This window comes from Podarcis melisellensis (assembly GCF_964234715.1).
Source record: "Podarcis melisellensis genome assembly, chromosome: 7".
Taxonomy (NCBI): Eukaryota; Metazoa; Chordata; class Lepidosauria; order Squamata; family Lacertidae; genus Podarcis; species Podarcis melisellensis.
Window position 1 is genome coordinate 33,094,269 of NC_138539.1, and position 17,098 is coordinate 33,111,366.

The 17,098-nt window shown below is 41.6% G+C and overlaps 1 protein-coding gene across 10 annotated transcripts in view; it reads left to right on the forward strand.

Annotated features, from left to right (window-relative positions):
- The first annotated feature begins 2,489 nt into the window (after positions 1-2,489).
- Positions 2,490-17,098, forward strand: part of NCOA2 (nuclear receptor coactivator 2) — a 125,434-nt gene continuing 110,825 nt past the window's right edge. For 2 of the 10 annotated variants that reach the window (XM_081919684.1, XM_081919682.1), the window contains exons 1-2: positions 2,491-2,887; positions 14,360-14,439. The gene's annotated coding sequence lies outside the window, so the exon portion shown is untranslated. Of the gene's footprint in view, positions 2,888-4,064; positions 4,720-8,070; positions 8,192-14,359; positions 14,440-17,098 lie in introns of those variants that run through there. The other 8 variants (XM_081919690.1, XM_081919683.1, XM_081919689.1 and 5 more) reach the window with 7 other exon arrangements.

Here is a 17,098-nt window from a genome sequence, read left to right on the forward strand (position 1 = left end):
AAAATGGCCTCCTGAGGGTTATGGGGACCCAGGATCCAGCCCACTGATCAGATCCACTTCCTCAAATCTGTGCTAAACCATGGTTCAATAAACATGGTTGAGTGTTATGTGTGTACTGGGCCAATGGCAGTTACAGAATTTATTCAGCCCTCCATACATGAGAAATTTAATATAGTGACACCCTGTGAATGTTAACTTTCTCTGGGAAGTTTGTTTATAGAAGAAAACACATTCCAATAACTTCCCGGGGGGGGGGTGGTGGTAGCTGAGTTAGCCTGTTGCAGCAAAATTAACAGAGAGTATTGCAGCATCTAAAAGATTATCAGCTTTCTAATTGCATTAACTTTCATGGACTGCAGTCTACTTCATCAGATGCATGACATGTTAAATGGTAAACCAATGACATATGTGATGTGACAGAAATCCATTGCCCCAGTTCTATCGACAAGTAATAGCACATAAACCTCTTGATTAATTCTAATTTAGTAGTTTCATGTTGCAGCCCCCCTTTGAAGTTTTACGGTATTATAGTTCATCAAGAGAGTCAGTGCTATGACTTCTGGACTGAATCAGGACAACTGCTTTTTATTACACTGCATTTATTAATTTTCTTACCAATGCAATGATGTTTGTGTTATCAGCTACAACAGTTTTGTGAATTACTGCTTTTAATTATGTAACTATCACAATCTCTGTACTTTCGACATTTCATTTCCCTCTGACCTCACTGTTTACAAACATACCCACCCACATGTATACAGATACCTTTAAATTAGGAGAGCACTTCATGCATCTGATGAAATCACACAATACTTTTGAAGCACATTGCTTTCCCCTAAATTATCCTGGAAACTGTAGTTTGTTAAGGCTGCCGGGAGTTGCAGTTACATGAGGGGTAAACTAGAGTTCCCTGGCTTCTTTGCAGGAAGTGGTACACTTTAAATATATGGTGTGGAAGCTGTAATGTATTTATTAGTCTTTATTAGTCAGTGCTACAATACTGCTTTTATGTTTTAATAAGTTGCTATTGTTTATTGTTCAGTATACTCTGTGTTAACTATACACACTATAGCAAAAGTGGATGAATTAATTCCAGTTAGCTGACGTTATCAGTGGTCTTCTCCAGATGCCTCTGCCAGTTAAGTTATGTGCCAAATGGGGAGGTGCTGTTTTCATCATTGAGTTCCTGCCTGTGGAGCTCTTTTCAGAGAGGCGCACCTGGCATCTGCTTTGGGGTAATAAGCAAAAGCTTTCTTGTTCTTCCACACTGTTAAAGTTCTGAGTTTTAAACTATTTCATTGTCAGTTTTCCATTGTAGTTTCATTTTGTTATATTGATTTCAGAGTTGCAGAGTGGTTATATAAATGTATTTAAGCAAACAAATCCCTTCTGTTCACTTTTTATAGCTGTATTGCTGCAATTACATTGTTTCTGTACTGAGTGTTAATAAACTCACGTAACTGATTTAGTTTACATGAACTGCAGAGCAATGCAAAAAGTGTTGTCTTCAAAAACAAGCAAACTGTAAAGTAATACACAGGCTTATATGATCATGCATAATACTTCTAAAGAGAGGATAGCTCATTACAAAAGGTGAGCAACTTGATTACCTACCACAATGTGATTGCTTTTATAGATACAAAAAAATAATACCAAGAGCAGAAAATGGCCTCCACAATCCTAGGCTCCCTAAATATCCTGATGCTGTAGTTGTGTGTGTGTTTTACTAAGTTCAGCTGTTTATATCGCCTTTCAGCTGCAGCACATGACATATTGTTTACCAATGTACACATTCCTTTACAACCAATCAGACTGAGGGCACACCACCATATCAAGGGGGTGAACAGAAAATCTTGGGCCAAAAGTGTCAAGAAGAACTTAAAATTACAAAAGACCAAATAGGGTATTTGAGCAGACAAGGACCTGCAGACTTTGCATGTCACTACATGAGCCTTGTAAACATTGTAGGAACACCCAGAACTTAAAAGAGGTGTGTAAGAGACCAGTCTAAAAAGCAAAGGCCGATGTTCAAAGCCATCACTGCTGTCTGTACTGTACTCGAAAATGAACAGAGATTTATTCTCAGACGTTTAATATATGACTTTCCAGGTTTGCATAACTGATATTACTCTATGAGTTTCTACAGATTTGTACGATGTTCCCCCTTGTTCTATAGCTGCCAAAGCATTCCATCGTCAGACCTACATTAATACTACTACACTACTACTACTATTAATAATCGCCAGCGTAGGTGGCGCACGGATGCTTCCTCGCTTCCTTTCTTTTGGACAACAAAAGAAAAGAAATCAGATTCGAGCGATTCCTTCTCCCTGTCTGTTAATGGCACAATGGCAACATTTCCAAATCCTGCGCTGGGTTAGCAAGGCTGCTTCCCCCAGCCGCCACCCCACCCCCTTGCAAGCTGACGCTCGGCCGAGCTCATTTGTCTTCGGCTCCAGGGCGAGAACGCAGCCTCGCAGGCGGCGAAGGAAGTTTCCTCTCCGCTCCCGCAGACCGGTAGTAAGCCGTGGTGCGGGTGCGTGCCGTGGTGTGTGCGCGCCCTGCCTCCCTGCCGAGCGAAAGGACTCGCCTCCGAGGCCACTTTTGCGCCTGGTGAAGGCAAGGGAGTGGCGGCGGCGGCGGCCCTGCTCTCCCTCTCCGTCTCCTCGGCCCTCCCAGTCCCTCCTCTCTCTGGGTAGCTTTGCGGAGAGGAGGAGGAGGAGAGTGAGCTGTGGGAGGGTCCCCATTGAAATAAACAAGCAGCCAGTGATTAAAACGGGAACATGGCGGCCGCGGAGGACTCAGCAGCTCCAGCTTCCTCTTACAAAGCGAAGGTCAGCGCTGGCAGCAGCCTGGGCGACGGCAGCCGGAGACATTGCTGACCTCGGTAAGGGAAGGCACCCTCGCGCCCCTCGCCGCGGGGTCCCTTTCGCGGCGGGATAGGCTGGGGAAGGGGCTGGCCGAGGGGGTCCCTCCCCGGTTGTGTGTGTGTGTGTGTGTTGTATAATAACCCTGGTTGTGTGGCGCCGCGCTGCTGGGGATGGCTGCTTAGTGTCTGGAGCCGCTGCCTTGAGAACTTCGGGGGCGAGGGAGGAAAAAAAGGGGGTGTCCGCGAGACTTTTCTTGCCCCCCATCATCCCCCCTCCCCGCAAAAAAAGGCAAGTTGTGGAGGTTTTATTCTCTCCCGAGACGGAAAGCGAGAGAGGTGTCAGCCTGGGTGTCTGGTGTTCTTTTATGAGTGGTGGTGGCGGCGGCGGGTGTGTGGCTGCACCTCCAGTTTTCTGTCGCACCCCGAAATCTGCATGGAGATGAAAGTAAAAAAAAAAGGGGGGGTAGTAATACATGGGAAGTTGGGGTTTTTTACCCACATCCCCCCGACCCCCCCCCAAGATTTATTGTGGAGGAAAGGGGGCGCCTTGGCTAAATGAGTGGGAGAAGAGCAGAGCTGTCTGAAGGGGAAAGCGGGGTGCTCGCAGCGAAGTGGAAGGGGGTGTTAATGGAGGAGGCGGACTTGCTTCCCCCTCCTCTCTCCTCGGCATGGAGGAGGGTCGTTCCTCGATAGAAAGGACTGAAGGGGTGGCAGCTGCGTGGCTGACAATGGGGGGTGGCGGGGGGGGGGGAGAGACGGGAGAGGGACTGTCTCTCTCTCTCTCCTTTTCTCCGGGCGAGAATGCCGTGTGGCTTCTTCTTCGGAGCGGGGGCAGAACCGTGTGGCAAGACCCCAGTCGTTTTTTTTTCTGTGGAGAAAAACGATTGCTCCGACCGAGGGAAGAGAGTGAGTTGCGCGGAGCGCCTGCCTGACAATCGCCTCGGAAGGAATCGAGATTTGGGGTGGGTGGGTGGAGTGACGGGACGGCGGTGTCGCCTCCCCTCTCTCTCTCTCTCCCTCCTCCGCGGCCGCTAGCGCCGGGCTTTTAACTTCTCCCAACTTTTGTGTGCGCGCGCGGCCCTCGAAGTCCCCCCTTCCCGGGGGACCCGACTAGGCCCTGCCTGCCTGCCCGCCCGCTCGCCGCTGGGTGAGAGCGCAGCCTAGGGAGCCGCATTGCCGCTGCCGTGCGCCTGGCTGGGTGGGGGGAGGGGCCCCTGGCGGCGGCGGCCCCAGCGGCGCCTTGGTGCTCGTGCGGGACTCGCTCGGCTGGTGCCGGCCTCTCAGGGCGGAGGCCTAGTCGCGGGCTTCTGGGTGTTGGGGTTGCTACGCGCCTCAGTCCCCGGGGACCCAGCGTCGCAGCCTGACGCCGCCGAGTGTGTGGCTATGAATGGGAGGGTGGCGGTGGTGGGGCGACGGGCCTCTCCCCCTTCCTTTCTGCCAGGGACTCTTCTTGTTGTTGATTGTGGGGCTGGGAGAGAGGCGCGCATTTCTGCTTCTCCCCCTCCCGCTTTGTACATGGAGAATGGCCTTGTCCTCCTCCCTCCCCCTTCCGCCGTGTAGCGCGGAGGGTGTGCGTCTAATCCCCTCTCCACCTGCTCCCTGAGCTGCTACCCTTGTGTAAGGGGAGGCTGCGAGTGTGTATCCGACGCAGGCAGCATGCTCTTATTTCTCCCCCCACATGTCTTCTCCACCTTCCCCGAGAATCCTGCCCCAGCTTTTTAACTGGCGAGGCTCAGTCTGGCGACGCCAGAGATTTCATCTCTTGCACAGTGATGGCGTTTTCTTTTCTTTTCTTAGGAGCAGAAGCTCTTGTAGTCGTGGCTCCTGCCCACAACAGTACTGTTGCAAAGGTATCCAGGGTTATTGGTTGTCTTGGCAACTTTGACTTTTCTTCCCGTGTCATCTGTGTTTTCTTCTGCACCATACTTGATATGTTCTGTAATCAACCTGGTGCTCATTCGGAGCTGATACTGATGTATGAAATATGCATGAAATGTGTGTGCAAGGTGGCAAGAAAAATAAAAGGAAATGTACCTGGCTTCTTTGCCTGTTAATCACATATCCTTTCCATGAGAAATGTTTTGATACCTAGAGTCTTGGGAAACACACTGGTTTCTCTGCTGTCCACTTCGGAGATGTTCCTTTTGGACATGACTTTTTCATACAGAACTGCTGGGTTGTGAACTGTCCTGTGATCTTTGGATGAAGGACAGTTTAAAAATTTAATAATACTGTAATAATAATAATAATAAAGACCCTTCAGACATATCTACACCATAGACAAACCAATTTGTTAATAGCCATTTCTCAAATTTTAACACTCAAATTACAGTTCCTTTGCAGGATTATGGGTTGTATCTAGTGCTACTCAATATACAGTCATACCTCAGGATAAATAAACTTCAGGATAAGTATTTTTGGGTTGCACTCTGCGGCGACCCGGAAGTAACGGAGCGTGTTACTTCCAGGTTTCGCCACTCGCACATGCACAGACGGTCAAAATTACATCATGCGCGGAAGCGGTGAAACGCAGCATGCGCAGACGTGCTGTCGCGTCTTATGGTCTGTTCAGGATGCGAATGGGGCTCTGGAACGGATCCCGTTCACATCCCGAGGTACCACTGTAAGCCCATTGATGTTAGTGGGCATGATTAAGTTGCATTATTTAATTTCATTTGTTCTACTCTTAGTAGGACTAACATTGCAATATAATTACATAATATAGATCTTATAATTTTGGTTTAGCTGCATTTAGATTTTCAAATAAAAGGAAGGATATATAGGTTAAATAAGTATGGTTTTAGACACTCATTTATAATTTCAGTAGGATAAAACTATTCATGGTCCTCTTACTGAATATGTTGGAACTCAGATTTGGTCAGTGGTAAAATCCCATATAGCATATGAGACTATTGATAAATTAGTAGAAGAGAATAATCACTTCTTGTATCTTATGCAATGTTTTTTTAACACAGTTGCAGAATTCATAATAGAAAAATTGAGAAAATATCACTCAATAGAGAGAAACGTAATCAGGTGGCGATATTCTTGTTCAACTTGTTTTAAATGTAGTTGTATTGATTATAGTGAGTATCACTATACTGAATTCAGCTTATCCCTTACCAGCTGTGTCTTTGTAGATAAAGGCTGCAGTCCTAACTCTACTTACATGGGAGTCACATTGAATTCAACAGGGCTTCTTAGTACCACTGTTATACTGCAATGCTATGAACTTTTATCAGGAAGTAAATTTCACTGAAATTCGAGGGACTTCTGAGTTAACATACATGGATTGAAGTCAAAGGCAAGGATAGATTTCCCTTTGCCCAGTTGAGGAGCCTTCAACAGATTATTGACCTTGTTGGGTGGGTGATTGTAGGTAAGATGTTTGTGTATTAGCTACATGGCTCTATTATTTTCAAAAGAGACAAGTATAAATCAGCTGAATTATAATTTATAAGGAAGTTAGGTTTTGTTCATTTGGGCCTGAATAGAGACAATGGATTTTTGTCCCTCTGATGTTAATTTACATAGCAATACTAAGATGGCTGTGTTATCAGAGATTGCTACATTTGTGAAGTCATTGTTCATGTTTTAAATAAGTTTCAGCTCTAATTGAATTATCACAGACTTTTTGTTACCATAATGCCATCTTTTACCATTTTTCTTCCATTGAGTCCCTGCAAATATTACCTGCCAAAGGAAGGTACTACATACATCTCATGAAATGGATTCTGTTACTTCTGTTAGAATAATTTGTTAGTGTTTAAGGTGCCTCAAAAGTCTTTGTTGGGTTTACTAGCCCCTTATGTACTCTTTGCTTTCAAAGGTAGTGCTCTATATAACAAGTCATAATGTTTCAGGCACAGATCTTAAATCACAGAATTTCAGAATCATAAATATTTTTGTAATTCTTTAAAAATCCTATTAAATTATGTTCCCCTCTGTATACTGTATTTAAGAGATTAGATACATGAGTGGTTATCTTTTTCTGCTTTGAATTTTCTGCTTCTATTAATATATTTTAGAACTTACTGTAATCATTACTCAATCATTTTAAATTTTGAATAGTTAAAAGACCTAATGCTTGAAAGCATGGTGAGCTAATCATGCTTTTTGTGGTGGGATAATGATAGGTGCAACATGTTTGGCTGGAAAGAATTTGTTAAAGGCAGTATCTCTGACAAGTTTACTAAATTGAATTTATACAATAAATTTAAAGTGGGTTCATCTTGAACACTGTTTAAAGGTTTGAGATTTTTTTTGTTAGATTTAAACTGCCCCAGTTGGCTTTCACAGCATTTCACTTCAAAATGATAGTAAGCACACCCATCTGTAAAAAAAGAAAAGAAAAGAAAAGTACAGGTTGCTCCATAGAAATAGCAAAGTTCTTTAGAAAGACAGCTGCTACTACAATGCCCACAGTCTTCTGCTCTCTGTCCTTTTCTTGATGATGTCACTGACATGTTGGCATAAGCTGACGTTCTATGCAAAAATGAAACTCAGGCTGGGAGGCTACATAACTCAGATTTTTAAAAACTGAGCTGTGAAGGAAAGTTGAAAAGTTCTGAAATAATTTCTAAATAATAGTTTGTGTACTGAATAAATTGGTGTGAGATTGTACTTGTGAATTTTATTTCATATAGTATTTAAGACAACTTAGCATAACAAAACCCTAAAATATAATTGTGTATGTAACAAGTTCTTTCTTTTCTTTTCTTTTCATTGTTTTTGTTTATTTTTAAGGAAAGCACTAGTAATAGTAATAAACTGACTTCATGGTGTGTGTATGACCTGTAGCAAATCCAGATTTTAATCTTCAAAGACACATTTACTACTTACTGGGTATTAAATGGGGAAAACAAAGAACATTTTTGTTCTGTATGTGCATGCATTGCATATGTGTGTTCATACGTTATTAAAAACTACCCTGATCTGATCCACACCATGCATTTTAATTACACATTGTTGCAATTACACAACACACTGCCTAAAAGGCAGCACACTACCGCACCTTTATTCATTCCATGAAAAATGCTGTTTGATGATATTGGATAGTAGCAAGTTCTATAATGTGAGAGGGAATGTGGTGGGGGTAGGCAAAGACCTCTTGTACATATGCAGAAGGATGCGCATTGTCAGCTGTGGATCTATTGTGTGTTTTCTGATGGGCATGGAGCTCTCTTTCCTCCTGGGGATTTTGATCTGACAGAGGAGTTCTTTGACTTTAAGATGCAAGGACAATGAAGCTTAAAGTAGCAAGCTAGTAAGGGTGTGTGTGCTGTGTTGATTTTTCTAAAACAACATTGCTCCTTCGGTGAGGTAATGCAAGTGACGTTCTTAGTAGTATCATATGCTGACTATGTGGGAAATAGGCTGATTCATATTGGCTTTGTCTTATCTGTACAGTAGTTATATTATTAATTGTTTGTTAGTGGTATATACATTATGCAAACATTCCTTGAGCTTAGAGGGTCAGTCGCTTTGTGTATCAAATCACATGGTGAACTTTGAAACATATAACTGGGAATGTGAATAGGGAATGAAAACAGGTGTGATACTGTCAATTTGTTTCACATTTTCAAAAACAAACTAAGATTAGTGTTTATATACTGAAAATACAAACCTGCAGGCATTGTTTAGTTCAGTGCTTGTTTTCTATTAAAAAAAACTTTGAATGTGACCTGGAAAGTTTTAGTACATAAACACTTAGGACTTACGGTAATATGAACTTTGCTGTAGAGATGCACTTACATACAGCATGGTTTTTGCTCTGCTCCTTTCTGGATAACTTCAGTCCCCTAAAATAATTCTGCAAAAGCTGCTCTTGAAGGCAACAATGTAATGTTACATATAATTAAATCTAGTGAGTATAAACAAAGTACTAACTGGACCCTCAGATCATCTTCGGCAGTGTTTCTGTAGATGCTGTTGCCAAATAAGGCTGAGGCAGGTGGCTTCTAACGAGAGGGCCTTTTCCGTGGTGGTTCCTCATTGTGGAATGCCCCTACCAAAGAGGAGCTGCCCAAAGAGGTCCAATGCTACATTGTGGTCTTTTCAGCAACATTTGATTTTCAGTTGATTGCCTTTAATGGTTTAGAATGCTTTTTCATTGTGGCTTGTTTTATTCTGATTTTTTTCCTGATTTTTGAACTCACTTTTATGTTCGTATTGCATTTTTACACCTTATGAGGGTTTTTTAAAAATTGCACACAGCCTAGATAATTTTCTGTTAATGGGTGATATAAAGAGGCTATGAACAAAATAAAAACACAGAACAAAGCCAATGGCAAAACTCCTATTAAGTTGAATGTTAGGGGTATGCTCTTTAATATGTTTCTTCAACTGTGATCGCCATTGGTTACTATTCATGGTCTCCTGACTCTTAAGTGAGACTTGTAGAAAAGAAGGTTGTTTTCTTTTTCAGAGGAAGACACAGAATGAACTGATGTGTAAAACTACTGGGGGACGGGGGGACGGACTGTGTTGTACCAAGCAGCATGAAGGAGGATGTGCACCTGTACAACAGCAATAACTGTTTCCTGTAGAGGACTCAATATACATCTTCCTCTGTGAAAACCACTGCTGATTATTTGGAGGAAGCTGCTGCTGTGTTGACCACATAATTTGTGAGAGGGCCACCAGATACTATTTTGATAAAGTATCCAGGCAAGAGAAAGATAGCAGTGTAATTCCATTGCTGACTGGAAGCAATAATGGGTTGAATGAGGGCATGAGGCCCGTAAGCTAAAGGTGAATCTTGATGTGACATGGGTCCTGTTGGCAGGTGATTCTTGTATCCAGAAGTTGAGTAGATAGTCTTTTCTTGATGGGATTTCATTTCCTCTAATGCAGTAATGGCCAAACTTGGTTTTGGGACTACAGTTCCCATCATCCCTGACTACTGGTCCTGTTAGCTAGGGATGATGGGAGTTGTGGTCCCAAAACAGCTGGAGGGCCAAGTTTGGCCATCACTGCTCTAATGGAACGATGGTTTATCTTCAGAGCAATAGTTCAGTAGCGAGGAACTCGGGGTGGGCCACAATTGGCCCTATAATCCTATCTGTCCCTTAAGACTGTCCCTGGGCCACACCCCCTTCCTGGCCATACTGCGTACTTGGTGTTCAAAATTCCCAATGTGCCAGGTGCATTTTGCAACCGTGGAGATCTCTGGATGCCAGGTTGATGACTGACCTCTCCATCTAGCTGGCTAGTGCTGTGGTGTTGCATGTGGCAGCACCACAACAAAAGATATGTAGCTTGTGCTTCTGCACTGCCGTGTGAATTAGCAGACTTGGCGTCTGTGTTGCCACATGAGCTGCAATCCTAGGTGCACTTACTTGAGGATAAGTAAGCCCCACTGGACACAACGGGGCTTATTTCCAAAGCAAATAAATTTCACCACAAAAAAGATGCTTAGACATTCCATTGTGGTGCCCATAACCTAAGTTTAAGGTGCCATTTAGTGATTAGCTTATATATCTGCATTACTAACACGGCTCATATGACCTTGCTCCACACCACCCTTGAATGTTTTTGTGTGGCTGGAATGTGTCCTTGAATGATGTTTCTTGTTTGCCTGGATGGAGGATAGAGAAGGGATGTTTGGAAAAACTAAGCTACTGTACATCTGTAAAATTTGCATTCACTTTACTTTTGCCTTTGGCTCTGTCCACTAATGGCAATTGACTCCCAGAAGGTTGCTCAGAAGGGAATGTGGCCCTTAGGCTTGAAAAGGTTCCCCATCCTTGTAATTATGTATTTATTGCATGAGTCTTTCTGCATGCCAATAAGGGCAATGAAGAAGGCCCAATTCTTTGATTCCGTTGCATCTTCAAGTCGTCCAGTTGAACCTTTTTGTATTTTCTGAAGTCTATTTTAGATCTTTCGGGAAAGTGTTGCTGTTTGTTTGCAAGGCACTTTGAGGGCAAAGTCACTCACTTCCATAGCAGTTTTTGTGCTCCTGGATCCATCTCTCTAGGCCTTAGTATCGAGTAGTGCTTTTTACCAGATTTAGTAAGACAGCTGAGGCCGTTTCATGACCAGGATAGCCTGTTGTCCAGGTGCTGGTAACTTCCAGATTGGATTACTGCAATGTGCTCTATGTGGGACTGTCCTTGGGGTTGCCCTGGAAACTGCAGCTGGTGCAAAATGCAGAGGCTTGAGTGCTCACTGGGATGGAATAGTCACATCATATTACATTGGTGCTGAAGAATTGCACTGGCTGCCAATTAAGTATCAGGCTAGATTCAAGGTGCTGGCTTTGGTGTACAAAGCCCTATCCAGGGTGGAGTGCAACATACAATCTACAACAAAAAGTCAACTAAAAACAGCAAACTTGATATTGAAATAAATTGATAAACTGTAAATAACAATAGCAGCTTAAAAACATATTAAACCAAATTTTACCCAGAGTAAACCTGTTGTGCTTAGAATTTCAGTGTGTTTGCACTGAGTAAAACTTAGCTGACTACCACTACAGAGCAGGCTCCTCACCCTGGGACAGTAAATATACCAATACATTTCAAATGCTCAGGCAAACAGGTGAGTCTGTATTTGGCACCAAAATGATAATAGTGTCAGTGCCAAGCATACTACAGTCATACCTCGGGTTACAGACGCTTCAGGTTGCGTTTTTTCGGGTTACGGACCACTGAAACCTGGAAGTACTGGAACGGGTTACTTTTGGGTTTTGGTGGTCGCGCATGTGCAGAAGCGCCAAATCGCAACCCGCGCACGCGCAGACGTGCCGCTGTGGGTTGCGGACATGCATCCCACACGGATCGCATTTGCAATCTGAGCATCCACTGTACTAGAACTAGATCAAGTGCATTCCAATACTAGGGCCACCACAAGGTAAATGTTGCTGCTTCTTTTTTGCATCACAATGTAATATACGCCCACCGCCACCAGTAGTATGCAGAGAAGAGCTGCTTCTGAAGATATTGGGGCAAGGGCAGGTTGGTTCTGGGAAAGGCATTCCTTCATAGACCATCACCTTGAATTTGGCCTAGAAGTGAACATGCAGTCAATGTAAGTCCTTTAGAATTGGTGTTTTGTGATTCCATCCAGCTGAACTGGCAGCTTCATTCTGCACTAACTGAACCCCTTGGATTGTCTTCAAATGTAACCACGCATACAGCACACACACCACATTACTGTAGTTCTAACAGGAGGTTACCAGAGCACGAATCACTGTGGTAAGACTGCATCTTATTAACACATAATCTTTCTTTTATAACCTAGTATTTCAAATGTTAGTCATATTCGTTGTGAGGGACATGGATGCAGACGTTCTACTTTGAAGCTTATGCCAAGAGTTTCCAGTCTGTGGTATTGATACCTTTTAGGTGTAAAATCTTTAAGGATGTTCATGTTGCCTCCATCTACCTCTGCATCTATTCGTTCTCCTGTGTTTTTTCATAGACAGTACTGTGCTAGAGAATTGTTTCCTGCTGTTCCATACTAGATATGCTTTTTGAGGTTTTATTACAATCAGGTAGCATATAAATGCTGTGAAATAAAATAAAATAATAATTTATTTCCCTGTTTATGCAGGATGGTGATGGTTAGAATTGAGGGTGTAATAGTATACAGTACATGACCGGTCCTCACAGTGCCTGGTTTAGGTATGAGTAAAAACATGAGTTTGTCATTTCAGTGGTGGGTGAAAATGACATGTAGAAATCAAGCTGTGCAGGAAGACCTTTTGCCAGGCGTAGGAAAATCCTAAGGTGTTTAATAAAAGTGTTTAAAATCTTCGTAATTTTCTTCCCCAACCTATCCATGCACATGCTAGTGCTTTAAAACTTGATATTGGGGTTTAAAAAGAAACATTTCATTCTTCACAGTCCTACCATGAAGAACCATCACTTGTGTGGATTTGGGAGTTTGTAGGAATATATATTCTACATATTCATGGTCCAACTTAGCAACTTGTCAAGGGTCTAAATCTTTTTCTAATAGTATACTTGCATCTTACTCCTTTCAGCTTTCAGTGTAGAATGAGTTGCTGGACTGACGGGTGTGTGGGTTTGTATGTGTAAAATATGTGTATACACTATAGCATAAATATAGTAAAAAATGTGATGTTTACATAAACTGAAAAAATGTAACACCCTTTCTTGGGAAGAAGGGTTGAAATTCTATGTTTAATTTGTGAAGTTATTCACAAAAAGTTAGTGTGAGAATTCGCAAGAACTTAAAAAGTGAATATGTTCAACTCTAACTCTGAAACTTCATACTGTACTTGTGAAGTTGTAAATTGGTCCTGTAATGGTGAAGATTGTGCCTAGGTTTTGGGGTGGGGATTTTGATCTATTTAGTGGCTGTAAAATGATACAGTGAGACTGCTAGTTTTTTCTTTAAAGCAGAGATGGGGGGGAACATGTGACTGTCCAGATGTTGTTGGATTCTAAGCCATGTCAACTCCATCCAGCATGACCAAATGGTCAGGGATGGTTGAAATTGTAGACCAGCAACACTTGGAGGGCAGTAGCTTCCCCACCTCTGCTCTAAAGCTTACTTTAATTTACATCAGTGCAGATGTCCCAGCCCAGTGAGCTTATGGAAGTAGAGACTGCTCAACAGTCCTTGCATCCTACTGTATTCCTACTTGTGTGAGAACTCTGTGTTCATTTGAATCCTGCAGAATTCTGGAGGATGTCTCTATCTTTTTCAGAATAAATAACATTGTGTTTTGGTGAGTCACTCAGATGTTCTGAGCAGAGGCAGGCCTGCAATCCTGTGCATGCTCACTCACTCAGTAGGATGTGTTTCTGAGTACATACCGTATATCTAGGTTTTGGGTGGCATATTTGCTTACTGTATTCAGTATAGCCGTGTGATAGAATGAGGGGGGAGATTGTTGAGTATCTTGAACCCTATTTTCAAGCAGCAGAATTCTGTGGTTAGATCATCTGATCTGAAAATAGAGTACATTAAACAGACATTTGGGTCTTGTTCGGATGTTGTACAGGCTTCCTTCCCCTTTTTGCACAGCCAGGATTAGTAGTTGTTAACATTTTGCTTTCACATTCTTTTAACTGCAGTTTGTTTCATCTGGTGTGATTAAAACTAACTATGGTTAATTTTCAAGGTTGTTTTTTTAAATAAAAAATAAACTGCCTTGTTGAAACTAAGAATATTTTATATTAACCACAATTCACAGTTTGGACACCATGACAAGTCACGGATAACTGCAAGTAGAAGTGAAAGCTTCTGAACTACACCTCTGAGTGGTGCAGGAGGAGGATAGCAGAAGGGAAATGTACAACTTAAACAGGGCTAGGCTGAGTCACACAACGCTGAAACACTTTTTAGTGTGATGCCTGGACACAGCCACATTGTTACAGTAGAATTATTTAGAAATGATTGAGGGAATTGTAATAACTGGGAATGCCAAATACTCTAGTGATTTTGTTTTAGCGTGAATGACATAACCAGTGGTAAATAGAGAATATTTACAGTTTGTTTGTTTTTGTTTTATAGCATGCTTGAGATGTATCTGAATATTGAACCTTTCAGACACATAACCTGTGCTATTGATTTGACTGCCTCATTGAGTCTTGGTAAGTTGTCTTTAAATAATGCATATTAAAATAGCTATTTTATGAATGAAAATGTAGTTTTATTTAATTGTATCCATAAACTATCCATTTTGTTCTTTGAGAAAGTTGCTGTTGTTGTTTTATTATTATTATTATTATTGCTGAAATTTTGGCCTCATACATGAACATGATTTGTTGGCTAAAATGCACTAAACATTTAATCAGAGGTCAGAGCACCATAAGAAAGTGAGGTAAAGATTGTATCCACTTTGATCACACCTATATCTGTCTGGGGTAATGGAAATCCTATTGTATGGTCACACATACTTAGTTGGTCCAGCTGTAACTCCTAATCTTGATTTTATGCTATGTAAATGAGCTCTGCACTTGCATGCATTCTCCTCCCTCACGCCCAGTTTAGTTTCAGACCTTAGTTTGCTGTTAGCATCCTAACTGGCAAAGCAGAATTGTAAAACCAGTTTAAACAATAATCTAGAATTCTCATTTGTAGACAAACCATTACGTGTTAGTAAATTGGAAGGTGAGGAAGGAAAGCTGAGCATGCAAGAAGTGAGAGCAAATAAACACAGTGCCTTGTTCATTGCATCTGAACTGGCCTAGAAATTCGGGCTTCTTAAATCAGGCAATTATTCATATGTATAGATGTGTGTGTGATATATATAATTTTGACATCTGAGACGTTAAGGCCAGGATTGTCAACCATTTCTTGGTCCATGGACATATTTTCACACTAGAGGAATTGTCATGGCATCACACACAAAACAATCTATTATTCTTATTGGTACAATAGAATTATTATTTCAAGCCTAATTTCAGCTGGGCAGAGGGGACCCTGCAGTTACCAGGGAAGATCTCTATGGATCCCTGTGTACCTGTGGGTGTCACAATGGAAGCACCTGCATTAGAGTGTAGCTGTAGACTTGAGGACTATAGTTTACAAAATGTAGTGTGCTTCTCCACCATCTCCTTCTAAACAGAGTTTGAATATTAGGGGATTATCAAAAGCAGTTTATGATCTGGCACAGGAACCTTTCTATTGAACCTTTCTAAGTTAAACCTGTTTAGTAAGTAAGAGAGAGTGATCAACCATACCAGAGACAAAGGTCAAGAAGTATGAGGATTGAAAAGTGATATTTAGATTATTCAGTGATGAGTTATCAGTGATTTTTGTGATGACATCCTCATAGTGCCTGCATGTGGACTATCATTTATTGGGCCCATCAGCTCCTGCCTCCCTTCTCCACCATAATGGCTGTGAGGATACAATTAGAAGCTTTTGCTTCATTCTTAACTAACCAAAAGTTAATGTAGTGTCCAAACCCAGACAAACTGTATGGTTTGTTGAAACAAGTTAAGTTCAAACCATATTTTATGAAGATGTCTTAATTAAATCATAATAAAATAAACCACACTTTAGGGTTTGGACATAATGCTAGGCTTCCAATCTTCTCACAACTGCTGGAGGATACAGGGGCAGGGGTTGCAGTACACAAACCAAGGACTTGTTCATGTAATAGATAAATAAAAGTTTGTTATGTCTAGATACAGTCTGTATCTTTTGTAGACAAATTTTAGAAGTATTGCTGGCACAGACATAATCTAGAAAGGCCGGGCTAGTTGCATAATAGACTAGTGATCTATCTTGGATTGGTTATAAAAGAGACTTGTTGCCTAGATTAAATTTGATACTTTGAATGTACTGCAGGCTGAAAAACCTGGATAGTAGGTTTAATATTTCATTGTCAAGATGCCTCTGAATGATATCCTGAGAACTGTAGCCAGTAATGGTGCATGTTAGTCCCACAGGGATGTACAAATACTGGAGAGGAAACTTCTTAAGCACCCAGAGATAAAAAACAGCCTTAGTGTGATCTGACCTGTAGATTAAAAAAAACAGGTATACTAGTATCTTCTGTGCAAAATCTTACGTAAGTGATGGTTCAGGCTTAAGTAATAGAATACAATATTCCTGAAGATGTAAAGTGTTCTTAGATTCTGCTCCCTACCGAATACGCCCCAAATTGTCTGTAACATGAAAGAAAATACTTCTCCCTTAATGGACCTTTTATGTTTAATCCATTGACTTGGTAGGTGAGTATAGATTTTAATAAAGTAATGTGCGTGAAATTGTGTTATTCCATAGAGATAGCAATTTGGCTTAAATATGCTGCACATTTGAGATTTGGCATAAACTTCAGTTAGATATCATATCAGCATATGCTCACATAATATGTTGATGCTGAAGAAAAAGCATATATAAAAGTATTACCAAAATGTCAGAGAAGGGTAGCTGTTTTACTTATATTTTTCCTACTACAACAGATTGTTTAAGGTACCACTGAACAAAATCTCTGATCCAGAGACAGATAGTATAATGTATTCATGTTGAAATCAGTGAGACCTAGTAATGACTGATTAATTTGTCATCTTGAGTTCTGCACGATTTCATGTGACTAACTTTCTCTGGATTGTGGTTAATACATTTATTGTGACATACACTGACAAAGCAGGTTCTAGCCCACAACAGTGTATCATGTGACATTTTATTGGTATCATTCTTTGGCATGTTTCAGCTGAGGAGCTCATTTTTGTAACATACATTTTTGATTGAACCGTAAATGGGATTGATCAGAGAGATTTATTCCTTAGCAGATGAATA